Source organism: Tupaia chinensis, unplaced genomic scaffold, assembly GCF_000334495.1.
Source record: "Tupaia chinensis unplaced genomic scaffold, TupChi_1.0 Scaffold000578_2, whole genome shotgun sequence".
Classification (NCBI taxonomy): domain Eukaryota; kingdom Metazoa; phylum Chordata; class Mammalia; order Scandentia; family Tupaiidae; genus Tupaia; species Tupaia belangeri.
This window is the reverse complement of record NW_006160094.1, coordinates 629,902-646,846: the sequence shown is the minus strand read 5'-3', so window position 1 is coordinate 646,846 and position 16,945 is coordinate 629,902. Positions and strand designations below refer to the sequence as shown.

Sequence of the window (16,945 nt, the reverse complement as noted above, 5' to 3'; positions counted from 1 at the left end):
AGGGATATTAAGTTATTCCAAAAGTTGTTAAAGTATATCTCAGAGTCCTAATATAATTTCTGCCCAACTATATAATCTGGCTTGTTTCAATAGTTATTTATGCATGACAATTTAAGTCTAGCAAAAAAAATACATAAAAACTGAAATGAAAATATGAAAGGGAAAAAATAATGTCCTTATCTTCCCAATGCAACACACTTAACCACTGATGAAAACTTGTTTCTGAATATTGGTTATAATATATCCCAAATAAGTACATGTAACTACATAGCTATCTATGTAAGACTCAAAATTCTAAAATGACACATACCTCAAATTCTCATATGTTCTTATATATGATCCTTCTGTCTCTGCTTCTGCCATCTCTCTCTCTCTCTCACACACACACACACACATGTGTACACATACATGCATTATCTATCCAACCTAGACCCTGACAGACGTCTCCCTATCAATAATCTGATGCCAAAGTATAATATGGGAGAATGTAAGGTGAATAATCAGCTTACAATGAAATGAGGAGAAACTGACTTCAGAAACAAAGCCTAGAGCTCAGTAAAACTGCTGTCTTTGAGTTAATCACACTGACCCCAAAACAGTTCAATATCCTAGAAACAGGATTATTTCATTCTATCCAATCATTTTAATCTAAAATCCTTAATAGCAATAACATTTATAAATGACTTGGAGACTTACAGAGTTCTGTTCTGGATGTTATGAGATATAATGGAAAGGTTAAAGCTCCTTCCTCAAGGATTTTATCATCTGAAACTTGACGGGGAAGGGGAGGTGCATAAAAGACACATAAGTGGCTAGATTTCCTAGAGAGAGAGCAGCACCCGGGGGCGGCTGAAATCCTCTGAACAGGTTCCTGAGTTACATGCAGGGCTGATCTAAGAAGATTTTGTATCAAAAGGCATTTTTAAGGAGAAAATAGACAACTGCTTTTTTTCTCATTTAGCCTAATCAAACATACCAAGGAAATAGTAATTAAACATACAAAATGGGGCTAGCACAGTGGTATGCACTGTTCAAGCAAATAGTTTCTGTATTGAAGATCATGAGTTCAATTCCCCAGTCAACCTGTACATGCTAGGCATGTGTGCCCATGACTCCAGCTGGCTAGGAAAGTTGGGGAGGGGTGTGGATAGTTGAGGATAACTGTCTCCCTGTCTCTCTCTCTCTCTCTTTCTCTGTCACACTCAGGAAATATAGAAATACATTTCAAAATATGTAGCACATATAGAATTTATGTAAACAGAAATATATATAGAAATATACAGATCTAGAAGTAGTGTGTATATATATATGTACATATGTATATATATACACACACATTTACATGTAGAAATAGATATATAAAAGTATGGCTCTGGAAGTATATATGTACTCAGTGTATAAGAAAATTAAAAATAAATTACAGGACATAGAGATGTTTAAAAAAATGAGGTATTCAGTACAAGAGGAGCAATTGCAAATATGTTCATTTCACTCATCCGAATGATTCCAATCATCATGACAGTAATTTAATTTGAAACTTTTTTTTTTAGATTTTTGCCATAGGGCACACACACTCACCAGAGAGAGAGAGAAAAAGAGAAATCACCCCTAAAGGAAATGACCATGCTACAATCCCTTTTCCTCCATTCTCCTCTGGGGATTTTGGGCATATGTACACCTGTGCCGGGTGTGATTTTCAAGCCACTGGGTCTGGGAATCAACCATGGTCGGCCATGTGGCATTGCAACTCTTTAACCACCATGCCACGTGCTGGCCCCAGTAATTTAATTGTTAATACAAGAACCATAACCATAATATTGAAAAGACACCATCAGGTCAACAAAATTATGAATCAAAAAGTACAGAATGATTCCCTTGGTTTGAGTAATATTGATAATATGCCTACACAAGAAAACTAGTTTCACATTCCAACAGATACGAACAAGTGATTTGCCAATGTATATGTGTCTTTACATTATCTGAAATACATTCTTCTAATTCACTTATAAGAGTTTTAGAATTGAACACTACTCCTCATTTAAGAAATGCAGAAACGGGTACCATGATATGACATTATTTGCCCAAAGTCACACAGCTAGAAAGCAGCAAAATCAAGACCCTCTAAAAACTACACACGCTTCTTGACTATAATCGAGGAAGTAAATAGCTACTGTAGAGTTATACTCTTATTAGAAAAACTTCAACTTTTTAACCTCCATACTAAGTCTCCAACATTCAGACAGATCATCAGTCCTAGAAAATGCAAAGAATCAAGTTATAAGCTAGAGAAAGATATGTGACTAACTTAAAACTGACACCTCCCTCTGTCTACTACAGCACTCACCCAGTCTTACACCCAACTTTTACATACTAAGAACACGAATTTCAGGAATATATAAAATTTGGGGGCTAGCAGTTAGCATAATGGCTATGTCGCTGAACTCCCATGTAGTCAATTGCGGTTCAAGTCCCAGACCCGGTGGCCTAAACTCACGCTGGGCACATGTGCGTGCGTGCCCAAGATCCCAAGAAGAGAAGGGATTGCAGTGTGGCCATCCCCCCTGGGGAGTGACTTCTCGCTTTCTGCCTCTGTCTTCCTAGCGAGCGCACACACCCTATAGCAAAAACCTCTCCAGAAAAAAGAATGTATAAAATTTTACAAAAACATATTCTAAGAAAGGTAATTTCTATAATCTTCCATGGCATCACATGTACTTTTCTTTGATTTCTTGGCACCCTATTTTATCCAGTTCTTCATAGAATTGTCCAACAATGTAAGCATGTCACATAAATAGCTTTGGCAATATCTTGAACTGCTTGGGGTAATATAACTCACTCCAAATAAATATAAATGAGAAGTAAGAGAAGGTAAGCAAAGTTTTAAATGGGAAATGTAAAAAGAAATAGTTGAAACATTGTTCAGCTAAGTTGTAAGGATAAAAGTTTGCCACTAACTCTATATAGCACAGTAAAAACTCATAAGATGTTTCGAGTAAAGCACAACATTCTTTTTAAGTTCAAGTGGTCTCAAAAGCATTCATTAGGCAACACCTAAAATCATTCAGCAAAAACTCTTTTGAACAGGCAGTGAGTGATATGAAATAAATTAGTTCCACCCTGCCACCACCATGCCACCATTTTTACCTCCCACCCACATTGTCTGCAGTCTGCGAACAAAAAGGGCTTAAAATATTCTATTTATATTAAAAAGACAAAATATGCTAGCATATACAACTAAGAGTTATCTTATGCTAATAAACAATATATGCTTAAGTAGTTTTACTTACATTTCATTTAGTTACAAAGTAATACTTTAATATTAAAGAAAAATAATAAAGTAAATACACGTGCATGATCTATTTATGGAGTTGGCAGGTGATGTGGTAGTTAAGAGTGCTGGACTCCTACATAGTTGACCACAGTTCGAGCCCTGGACTTGGTAGCTTGCGCCTGCTCGCTCGCTCGCTCGCTCTCCCTCCCTCCCTCTCTGGTCAAATTGAAATAAATAAAGTTAAATAAAATAATTCCTTAAAAAATTTTATAGTCTATTTATGTACATATATATCAACATCTCTCCATAACTGTGGCAGATTGGCTCCAAGACACCCGCTTCAGACATCCAAATTTAAGGATGTTCAAAGTCCCTCATAGGTCTTCAAAAATGTCACTGAAAATTGTGTATTACGAAAAACTATGCATGGATTTCAAATTTTTTTGTAATGAAATAAATTTGTAGTTTAATTCCATTTTCCCATGAACTATTTGAATTCCCCTCATGGTTCAAATAGCACAGTATTTGCACAAACTCACACACATCTTCCCAAATACTTTAAATCATCTCTGGATTACTTATAATACTTAAAAAAGTACAAATTTTATGCAAATAATTGTTATACTGTATTATTTTTTATTTCTCTTTCTTTTATTTTGCATTGTTATTTTTTATTGCTTCTCATTATTTTCCAGATATTTTTTATTTGAGTCTGGTTGAATCTGTGGGTCACACAGATACAGAAAATGACTGTCTGTATTTTAAAGGGCAGACCTCCTGAAATTATGCAGGCTAAGGAGCTGGCCCCTATTTTTACAAGAACTTGCGGGCAAATTATTTGACTTACCTCTGCCTCAGTGTCTCCATTTGAAAATGGAGAAAACAACAGCATCTTATCAAATAGGCTGTTCTGAATATCAGGTAAGTTAACAGCTGTAAACTGCCTTGCAAAATGCACCACGTATCACAAGCCTTTGAAATGGAGCTATTACCATCACCACCACGACCCATCACCACCACTGCCACCACCTTCATAAGCATCTCCCCACTCGGAGTAAAAATGCAGCCCAGGTCACACTCCTGGAGTCTAATTCAGCATCACACCAAAGTTTAAAAATACTATATTAAAGAAAAACATGAAACAGATACACAAGTCACTGCTTACACCATCTTATGAATACAGTAACAAGTAAGAAACAAAACACTTGAAAAGAGTAAAAGATTTCGTTTTTAAAAGCCATCTTTACTTCTTTCTTTAAAATACACAACATCTATCCCCAAACCCAAGAGTTATTTTCTACAACCCAACTACTCAAGAGTAGAAAAGATGCAATAAATAAGGAAGGGATCCTTGGCTCAACAAAGAATTAAACAAACCAATACCCTCACTGCTCCTTTGGTAGTAGACTGAAATTCCTGTGAGTAAAACGATGATTAAATACTTGCGCTCTCACTGTGAAGGTGGTATGCTCTGCAAAGTGCTGAGGGAGACAGACGAACACAGAGCTCTCCGGAATCTCGATGGGAAAATAACCTCTCACCTTCTACCAGGAATCACAGAAGTCTTGCTCCCGCTCAACAAGCAGTGTGAACTAGGAGCTCAGAGAAGCTATTTTAGTTGGAATTTATAGAAAAGACTTCACAGAAGAGAAATGATCCTTGTAAGAATTTTATAGGTAGAGCGAAAATGCATTTAGGTTGAAGAAAATAGTGTAGGTAGAAAGCAGAAACTGAAAATTACTACAGGACTTCAGGATGGTACAACCCTAGAATGATCGTATCACTCTCTGGTCAAGAGTCCAATTAATATAAAGATTATTCTGGCAACGGTGTGCATAATGAAGTATATTATAACAATCTAACCCTGGCTTTGAAAATGGATGGGTAGATGCAAAGGCTACTTAAATCCATCAACTGGCTGTGTGTGTGGGGGGGGGGGGGGGGGGGGAAGGTATCAAAAACATGTTTAACACCTGTATTTTTTTTTCTGGCAACTTCCTATGCTGTCCTGGTAAATTTGCAGAGAAGGAGACAGTAGACACTAGACAAAGTGGGTTTGCTGGTGGTCATGTAAGGAGAGCTTACAGTAGGGGAAAGGACCCACGGAGTAACAAAGGTGGAGCATGGTTTGAGAAGACTTGGAAGGAAAGTGCAAACACTCCTCTTAGGTTAATTAGCTCTCATTTGCTGGAGCCAAACACTCACAATTGCCTTTTCTTTATAACACAACAAAAGGCTCTAAAGGTGTTACTGAAGAAGCAGCAGCAAAAAATGTTTAATACTTAGAATGCCTACAAAGGATGGCAATCTAGAGTGTAATTTAAAGATTAAACTATGTTCCCTATATTTACAGGGCATTAAAATGTATTTTAATACAGTTTACAATCTAAAATATTCACCAATTGAGCCTGTTCAACAGAAGGACTAATCAATGAAGAACTGTTATATTCAATACAAATAAACATTTCAAGGACTTGTGGACAAATGTCAAAAATAAAGCTAATTTATTTTCTTTGGAGGTGAGAATCCTGGTTTTGTTAGACTGACCTCAGCTTTAACTTTTGAATCATTAATCTTAAACAGAGGGAAGTATTTAATCATAATCATATCTGTGATTATCTACTATTGAGACACAGCGTACTAGATATGTTCTCAGTACATATCAAGTGAATGATATTCTGTAATCTGATCTGTAAATGAGTTACATAAAAGCTGTGAGCAATGGTAAAACTCCCTAGTGATAGACACGTGATGCATCAGAGTGCCTACGCTGCACTGCAGGGTTGCTGAAGCTCACTGTAATAGATGCATTGCTGCTGGGGCACTGCAAGCACAACATGGCCTTGAGAATTCTTTTTTTTTTTTTTAATTGTATACATGGTTTCTATGTTATCATTTACTTTTCCATTAAAAAATAGCATTCAGTAGTTTACGAACTCTAAGGATATTAATAAGATATCTCAATACAATTAGACTTGTTAGCTGGAAAAACAGGTGTTTTCCACATTTTACTTAAAAATATTTTTCTTGAAGCTGGCAGGTTGGCATGGTGGTTAAGGGCGCTGGACTCCCACATGGCTGATCATGGTTCAAGTCCCAGACCTGGCGGCTTGCTTTTTCACTTTTCTTCTCTTTCTCTTTTGCTCTGTCTGTCTCTGGTCAAATCAAAATAAATAAATAAAGTTAAATAAAATAATTCTTTAATAAAAAACTTTGTTTTTTCTTGCATCTGAATTTGTATTTTCAGTCTTCAAAAGCATTCTAGCACTGGGCTGGCAGCAGTAGTGCAGCAGAAGCGCAGTGCTCTGTAATGCTGGGTCCATGTGGGAGGGTCTCCCTGCACATGTCAGGTACACACATATCCCTGTGATGGGGCTTGCTGAGGGTGGGGGGGCAGATCAATCACTGAGGATCCAGTGGGAGGCCTGTCTCTCTCTCTCTCTCATGGAAGAAATTAAATAAAATAATCTTTGAAAAACAGCACATTTTATTCATATGATCATTCAAATTAATCAACAGTATCTTGTCACATAATAATTATTCCTAAATAATTAAAGATACTTAAAAGACAGAAATATAGAAATTAATAGAATTACTAATATTAATCCTTATAGCATCATACTAAATAGGCAAACACTATTTTCAAAGTGAGAGAGTCACTGAAAGCATCAAGAAAAAGGAAACAGCATTTGTTAAAATACCTCCTACACTAGATTTAATATCCATTCTTTTTAATCCTCACAACCCTGAGAGGTGGATATAACATACCCGTTTTATAGCTGTCAACTTGCTTAAAATCCCAGAGCTATTAAATTATCCGGTTGGGAGAGAAAGCAGGCTCAACCAAAGGCAGCTCTTCACCCAAGCCTATTGGCCAGTTAGACTGTAGAACCAGGCCTGGTCTGACCCTTGACAGCACCCATACACCCCAGTCACAGTGTAAGAATGTGGGTGGAGCCATCTTTCTTGTGCTGATTTCAGTTTTTCCCTCCACCCAACTAGGGACAGAGAGAGGGCAGGCCTAACTGACAGCAGCTGTTCACTCAAAGTCCCTATTGCCCAGTTAGGGTGTGGAGTTAGGCCTGTTTTGTTTCACATGCCACGCAGAGACACAACCTCTACACCCTCACCTTTCAGGTCAGTCTTCTCCCATATAGATACCTGATAGGTCTAGGCATACAAGAACTTAACGTATGAACACTGTGAGGTTCTGAAAGAGTTCTCTTCCATATTCACATCAGCAAAAGAGGAGAGAAACCCCTCTCTAAATCTGAACCCAAAACTTCCACTGTGGATACCACACTGTCACAGTGGAAGAGGGAAACTAGCATGTAGCTAATTCTGGCCAAAGGGAGCACAGATGCACACAATTATAGAAATCTACTCCAAAGAAGCAAGAACTGGGAACATCACCAGATGAGGAAAAATCACCAGCAGAGCCTCAAGAAATATGAGAAATCTAGGAAATGCCCCAACCCCTGGCCAAGGGAACAAAAGAACTCATCTCCAACTGGAAAAAAGCAGAAGAAATCGCCAAGATGTAAGAAAGAATATTCAGAGTATTTATGGTCACTAAACTTGATAAGATGCAAGAGAAAAAAGAAAAGCAGTCCAGGAGATGAGAAAACCATTCCATGACTTGAAGGAGAAATTACATAAAGAGACAGACTCTGGGGCCAGCAGGAGACAAAGCAGTTGGGGCATTGGAGTCCCATGTGGCCAACTGTGGTTCAAGTTCCAGTGGCTTACTTTCTCACTTTCTCTCTCACTCTCTGTTGAACATGTGCTATGGCAAACTTAAAAATAATAATGATGGGGACCAGCAGATGGCATAAATGGTTACGTCACAGGACTCCCACATAATTGACTGTGGTTCGAGTCCCAGACTCAGCTATTTAAAACTCACACTGGGCACATGTGCATGTGTGCCCAAAATCCAAAGAGGAGAATGGAGGAGAAGGGATTACCACATGGCCTTCTCCCCTGGAGGGTGATTTCTTGCTTTTTCTCTCTGCCTCTGTGGAGAGCGAACACGCCCTATAGCAAAAAAATCTCTAAAAAAAAAAAAAGAAAAAAAGAAACAAAAACAAAAACAATAATAAAATTAAGTAATTATTTAAAAAAGGGGGAAAGACTCCAAGAAAAAAAGAATCAAACCTCCCTCAAAAGTGTAACAGATTAGATCATGCAGAAGGAACTCTGATCTGGAAGACAAAGTCCCTGACTCACACAAAACCACGAAATAAAATTTTTAAATTACAAAAAAAAAAAAAAGAAAGAAAACATACAAAAAATACTAGATACCATTAAATACCTAATATATGAGAAATAGGTATTTCAGAAAGTGAAGAACTTGATAAGGGCATAGAAAATCTATTTCAAGAAATACCTGTAAAATTTTCCAAATCCAGAGAAACAAGATATACAAAGGACCCCAAATAGAATCAACCTAAAAAGATCCTCTCCACAGCACATCATAGCCAGATTGGTCAAAAGCAAAGACAAAGATAAGATTTTAAAAATGGCAAGAGAGAAATGTCAAGTTATTTACAGAGGTTATCCAATTAAACTGATGTCAACCCTCTTAATGAAACAATGCAAGCATGGGAAGATATTCAAAACGCTTAAAGAAAAACAATTTCCACCAAGAACACTATGCCTGGCAAGATTATCCTTCAATGGTAAGAACAAATAAAGCCATTCTCAGATAAACAAAAAATTAAAAGAATTCACCAATACTACATCAGCTCTTCAAGAAGTATGTGAAGGAGCACTGTATCAGGAAAACTAAAGAGATACAAACATAAATAAGAGAACAAAAAATAACCAAGGAAATGGCTAACAAAATGGCAGACCTAAGTTCACAAATATTGATAAAAAAGTAAATGTTAATGGATTATAGTCTCCAATTAACAAAGACTGGTTGAATAGATATAAAAAACAGGATCCCTCTATATCCTGCATACAAGAAATGCACTTCATAGATAAAGGCATATAAAGACTGAAAGTTAAGATCTGGAAAAAGATATTCCATGTAAATAGAAATAAAAAAAAAGGCTGGAGTCACAGTACTGATAACAGACAAAATAAACTTTAAGACAAACTGTAAGAATACACAGAGAAGGACATAATATAGCAATAAAAAGGCTAATTCCCCAATAAGATATAGCATTTATAAATTGCACTCAACACTGGAACAACCAAATATGTAAAAGAGACTGCTAGATCTAAAAGGAGAGATAGACTGCAACACACTAATTGTTCCGGATCTAACACCTCACTGTTTCCTTTGAACAGATCACCTATACTAAAAATAGGCAAAGAGATAAAGGATCTAAATGATACTATAAATCAAATGAACTTGACGGCTATCTATAGAACTTTCCACCCAAAAACCACAAAATACACATTTTTCTCACTACCATAGGGAACATTTTTGAAGACTGACCACATGATAAGGCACAAAACCTTTACAAATTCGAAGGCACAGAAACTATATCCAGCATCTTCTCTGACCACAATGGAATTACACTTGAATTAACTGCAGGAAAAATCCTCAAATATACACAAACACATGGAAACTAAACAACCTACACCTGAATGACTTCACAACCACTGAAGAAAATTAAGACTGAAATAAAAATATTCAGTGAAACCAATGATAATGAGCACATGAGTTTTCATAACCTATGGGACACAGCCAAAGCAACCTCAAGAGGGAAGTTCATAGCTACTAGCAATCATAAGAAAAAGACAGAAAGGTGGTAAATAGAAAAAAAACTAACAACATACCTCAGGGAACTGAAAAAACAACAACAATAAAATACCATGAGAAAAAAATAATAAAAGAGTAGAGAAGAGCTAAATGAAATAAAGTGAAAAAAAAAAACTATACAGAAAAATAAATGAAACAAAAAGCTGTTTCTTTGAGAAGATATACAAAATTGACATACCATTAACTAGCCTAATTAAGAAGAGAGAAAAAGGAACCAGATAAATCAAATCAGAAATGAAAAAGGCAATATTACAACAGACATAAAGGAAATACAAAAGATCATTAGCGAGTACTATAAACAACTACATGGCAACCAACAAGAAAACTTGGATGAGATGGACAAACTTCTGGATACATATAATCTACCAGGATTGAATCAGAAGACACAGAAAGCCTATACCAATAACAGCAGTGAGATTGAATCAGTAATTAATAGCCTTCCAACAAAGAAAACTCCACTTCCTGATGTCTTCATTTCTAAATTCTACAAAACTTTTAAAGAAGAGCTAACTCACATTCTATTCAAACTATTTCTAAATATCCAAGAGGAAGGAACTCAAATTCATTTTATGAAGCCCCCATCACTCTCATCCTCAAAATAGACAAGGACATAACAAAAAAAGGAAAACTACTGACCAATATCTCTGATGAATATAGATGTAAAAATTCTCAACAAGATACTAGCAATTTATATCCAACAACACATGGAAAGGATTGTACATCATAACCAGGTAGGCTTTATTTCAGGGATATAAGAATGGTTCAACATATGTAAAACCGTAAGTGTAATATACCATATTAACAGAAAGAAAGACTAAAAGCCATATCATCATATCCATTGATGCACAAAAAGCATTTGATAAAATACAACATCCCCTTATGATAAGTTTCTCAGCAAAATCAGCATAGAATGGACATTTCTCAATACAATAAAAGTCACATATGAAAAACCCATAGTTAACATCATACTGAATGAAGAAAAGCTTAAATCTTTTCCACTAAAAACAAGAACAAGACAAGACTGCCCACTTTCTTTTTAATCCAGTACTGAAAAGTCCTAGCCCATGCAATCAGACAAGAGAATATAATAAAAAGCATTTAAAAAGGGAAAGGAGTAGTGAAATTATCTCTATTTGCAGATGACACAATTATATACATAAAAATCCAAAAGAATCCACAAAAATTATTCCTAGAAGTGATAAATGAATACAGTAAAGTGGCAGGATACAAAATCAACTTATGAATACCTATAGCATATTTCTATACACCAATAATGAACAGACTGAGGCAGAATTGAAGAAAGCGTCCTATTTATAATAGTCACAAAAATATGAAGAAGTCAAAGACCTCTTTAGGGAAAACTATAAAGCTAAAAAAGAAAAATAAATAAAAAATGATACAAAAAAGCGGAAAGACATCCCATGTTCCTAAACAGGAAGAATTAATATAATAAAAATGTCAATTTTACCCAAACTACTTTACACATTTTTTTTTCTTTTGCTATAAGGTGCCTGCATGAGCTTACCACAGAGTCAGAGAGAGAAAGTGAGAAATCACCCCCCCAGGGGGATGGCCACACTGCAATCCCTTCTCCTCCATTCTCCTCTTGGGATCTTGGGCATGCACACACATGCCTTCGGTGTGAGTTTTAAGACACTGGGTCCAGGACGTGAACTGCAGTTGACTATGTGAGAGTCCAGCAATATAACAACTGTGCCATCTGCTGGTCCTCCCTAGTGGTTTGTTTGTTTGTTATTTTGTTTTGTTTTCAGAGAGATTTTTTGCTATAGGGCATGTGTGCTCACTAGAGAAGGAGAGAGACAGAAAGTGAGAAATCACCCCTGGGGAGGATGGTCACACCACAATCCCTCCATTCTCCTCTCAAGATTTTGTGAACATATGCATATGCGCCTGATGTGAATTTTAAGCTGCTGGGTCCAAGACTCAAACCATGGTCAGCTACATGGGAGTCCAGTGACAACAATTATGCCATCTGTTGGTCCTGAATACTTTACAAATTTAATTTAATCCCACTCAAATTACCAGAAAAATTATTCACGGAATAGGAAACAAACAATCATAAAGATTTGTTTGAAATCATAAATGGTCTTGTATGGCCAAAGTAATACTGAGTGAAAACAATAAAGTAGGAGGCATCTCACTTCCTGACCCCAAAATACATTACAAAGCTCCTACAATCAAAACAGCATGGTACTGGTACAAAAGTGGGCAAGTCGATAGATAGACAGAATTAAAACCCAGAAATAAACCCCAAGACATACAGCCAACTGATTTTTGACAAATGGCACAAGACAATACAGTGGGGAAAAGAAAATCTCTTCAGTAAATTCGAAAACTGGAGGTCCACCTACAAAAAATGAAACGGTACTCCTATCTCTCACTATTAACAAAAATCAACTGAAAATAGATCAAAGGTCTAAACGTGAAACCTCAAACTATAAAAACTACTGGTAGAAAACACAAGGGAAACTCTTGGTCACATAGGAGTAGGCAAAGACTTCTTAAATAAGACCCCAAAGCACAAGCAATAATCCCCAAATACACAAGTGGGATTACATCAGTTTAAAAATCTTCTGCACAAAAAAAGAATAATTACAGTGAAGATACAATCCTCAATTGGGAAGGCAAACTATGCCTCGGATAAGGGATTGATAACCAGAATATACAGGGAACTCAAACAGCTTACTGGAAAAGAAAATAATCAATCCAATTAAAAGATGGGCAAATGAGCTGAACAGAAAACTCCCTAAAGAAGACAAGCAGTCAAAAATCATATGAAAAAATGTTCAAAATCTCTTATCCTGAATGAGATGCAAATCAAAACTACAATGAAATACCACCTAACCCCAGTCAGAATGGCTAAGATTTAAAAAATAAAGAATGGTTAAGTGCTAAGGAGGCTGTGGTGAAAAGGGAACTCTCCTACACCCTTTAGTGGGAATGTAAATTAGTACAACCACTGTGAAGAACAATATGGAGGTTCCTCAGAAACCTACAATAGAACTACCACATAATGCAGCAATTCTACTCCTGGGTATCTACCTAAAGGACTGGAATACACTCATTTTGAAAATCCATTGTACATCCACATTTACTGCAGCATTTTCACAGGCATTATTCCATGCTAAGGCATGAAAGCAACCCAAATGTCCAAGAGATGAATGGATTGAAAATGTGTGTTGCATATATACAATGGAATAATACTCAGTAACAATAAACAGTGAGACCCTGGCATTTGATAGGGAGTAAACAAATATGTAAGACTTAATGCTGAGTGAAGCAAACCAAACCATGAAAGAGAGGCACTGCATGTCTCCACTTAATAAGCACCAAATGTATGCACTCTATGGAAGAAACTGAAAGATTGGAAGATACAGAAGCACAGAGAATAACTGTGGATACTAGAGAGTGTGGGAGGAAGATGGGAAATTGGTGAGTGAGGGGAGAGAGAATCAAGGGAGAAAAAAAGAAGCAAAACATTTAACAGACACAAAAGTGGAAAATTATCTGTTGATGATAATGTGTATGGTGATATCTTTGACTGGACTAATAATTAGTGTATAAGTGCTGGGAAGGTTAATTTTGTATGCTGTAAAATGTATATAAGGATAAATGTATGTGTGTGTGTGTGTATGTGTGTATATATATATATATATATATATATGAAAATAAAAGGATAAAAGGAAAGGGAAGGAAAATCCAGCTATAGTTCCATGCATTGTCTGTCCAGTTCCAAAGTGTAAGCTCATCCTTCTTGCAGTAACCACCTGGAACATAGCCAAATACTATGTTAAAGAAGAGGCAAGGGCATAGGGGTGGATGCAAGGGCCAGAGGGGAGGCGCTAAGTGAAGTAAAAGCAAACATCATAAAGTCCAAGTACTTTACTCATTGAAGTGCTCTTCAAGCCTATTAAGAACCTTTTTTCTCTTACTTCATTCACAGATACCCTCCCCTGCATGCTATAGCTACACAACTTAGTATTAAGCTTTGAAAAACAGAACACTAGTTACAAATCTCAAAGTAACTGAGAATCTTAATTCTTAGAATTGTTTTTTGAAAGGACAAATGGCCCTATGATACTCTGTATTAACAAATAATCATCAAAAAACCTAAGTCATTAAAATATATAAAGGTCTCTAAGGTACTTTACAGTAAGAACATTAGAGAAGAAATGCTCCAGTAATCAAAGAAGATAAGTACTTATTATTTGAAAAATTTACTAAATGAATGTCCAATGATACTAGAAGAATAAAGTAATAATTTATCTAGAAGCCTTCAGGAAGTTATCTATGCTGTCATTTTATACTTTCCAAACAGGATACAGTGTGCAAAATCAAGCATATTAAATAAATGGGGAAAATACATTAAAAATTACAAAAGGTATAAAATTCTTAATTAAAAAACCTGAAAACTATGGTCCTATATTAACACAGGTTGACAGTAAATTACACTCTGTTCAAAGTTAAGCGAGTATTAAAAATGGAATGTTAGAATCTATAGCCCTTCATAAAATAAGGTGAAATTTTTGTTACTTCAATTTATTCCTCTCTTCTACCCCTTTTCCCCTCCCTCATCTCTGTATCATAACACTTAAGTCTTCTCATTTTACTTGAAGAAAATGCTGTACCATCTGGTATGGAAAAGCAGAACTACTTTACATTATTAATTTACAGAGTCTTTAGGAGGTTTGTGAGGCTCTCAGTACTAAACTTCATATAGGTTGGATCTTTTAAAAATGTCACAGTAGAAGTGCCAAAACACAATCTCCTAGCATTTTTAAAAGATTTCACACGATAATTAGCACTGCAGTAGGTAGTTTAACATGTGTGATCCTTTGTACAGCAACAATTCAAAACCACAGCAGCCAAGAACATAGTCATCTCTTTGCTTTGTTACCTTGATTTAGGGGAGGGAAGATAAAAGACCAGTTCTACACCGAGAATTAACAAAGTAATATAAATGAAGTTTAGCTGAAAGGGAAGCAAATATTGAAAAGTTATAACATGGTCAAAAAGAAAACTAAACTGGACACTGAGAAGTATAAACTATTTTGGACTAGATTTGTTTATAATAACTGTGTGACCCAGATATTTGGCTAATATTCAGAAATCTAAAAACTGAAAAGAAATAGAATAAATGGTCAGCAGCTAAATATTTTAGTCAAAGTGATAGGTACTTAAGATAAATTATTAGCATTTTCTATAAAAAGTGTTTTAAAGTATTTCTTTTATGTTTTGTTTTTCCATAGGGCATGTGCGCTTGCCAGAAAGAGAGACAGAGAGACAGAAAGTGAGAAATCACCCCCCAGGGGGGACGGCCATGCCACAATCCCTTCTCCTCCATTCTCTTCTCAGGATCTTGGGCACACACACACACGTGCCCGGTGTGAATTTAAGCTACTGGGTCCGGGACTCAAACCACGGTCGACTACATGGGAGTCCAGCGACATAGCCATTATACTGACTGCTGGTCCCAAGTATTTCTTTTTTGTTTTGTGTATGATCCTATAAATTATACTTCACCTTTGTAATCAGATTCTGGTACAAAAATCCTTTGAAGAGCAGAAAGAGAATATATACTTTTTTAAAGTAACAATTTAATTAAGAAACTATTTTCCTAAACTATCTTTGTTTCATTTATGATCTACATAGTTTATATTACAGAGAGGAGGTTATTAAATGACAGAATTTTTGGAAAGAAAATATTTTCAATTCAGAAGCTACAGAAGCTCTGCTAATGAGGATGCTAGAACATAAGAGACAGAGTTTGTTATCAGGGACTTACTTTATCTTTATAGGCTTCATAGGGGAAGACGGTATTTCACCTACGTAAAAATTTCAGACAATACATAATCTTTAATGCACCTATAGCCACCCTATGTTGGGCACCTATCCAATATGTCCTCCTTCCCAATGTTCCATGATTTGAATTCCTTATCACCCATCTCAGTAATCACAGTGCCTTAGGGGAAGTTAACTGAACCCCAAACTGCACAAGTACAGCATAATTAGTCTAATTAATCATGATAAATGCATCCCCCTTGCCAATGATTAGTTTAGGTAAATTTAGAATTAAAGAAACTTAGGCCAGTGACAAGCTGGGGATGGCAGTGGACCAGAACTACATAGAAAAAAGAAGTTATATTGCTCACAAGGCGGCCATGAGAATTATGGATCTGAAGGAGAAAACAAATAATCCTGATTGTGACTGGTAACCATTTGGTAACTAAAGTGCTGGGAGACAGGCAATACTGGGTAAAAAGACTAGAGTGAAAAGACAGTCTTTAAAAGAATCACTGAGTCACTGGCATAACTAACCCTAATGCATGGTACTTTATTATGTGAGCCAATCAATACTTCTACCAAAATTAGTCTAATATAGGAACTAAGAATTGCCACCTTCTATTTTAATTACATTTAGGAAACTATAAAATCTACATATTCCTGATTTTAAAATAAATACTATATATATTTTTAGAAGTATTTTTTACTTAACTTTGTTTATTTATTTTAATTTGACCAGAGAGGGAGAAAGTGAGAGAGAGAGAACATGAAAAAGAAAGCCGCCAGGTCTAGAACTCAAACCACAGTCAGCCATGTTGGAGTCCCACTGGACTTAACCACCATGCCACCTGCCAGCCCCATAAATACTATTGCCTTTCTATGTTTCCCTAACATGGAATGATTGTGTATATTATGTGTGTTAATAGTATGGGAGTATTTAAAACTTCTGCGTTTACCAAATATTCTGACCTCTTCTTGATCACCAATAAAAAAGTCAAATTATGCTTTTAGTACACGGATGCTTTCATGGGCCCATGATGTCCTCAGAGTGCTATGTTCTAATAGTCTGATTCTGTCCTGTTATCAGCTCTTTT

The 16,945-nt window shown here is 36.1% G+C and overlaps 1 protein-coding gene across 3 annotated transcripts in view; it reads right to left on the bottom strand.

The window, feature by feature from the left end:
* ZEB1 (zinc finger E-box binding homeobox 1) overlaps window positions 1–16,945 on the bottom strand; it is a 243,306-nt gene that overhangs the window by 180,144 nt on the left and 46,217 nt on the right. The window lies entirely within an intron of this gene.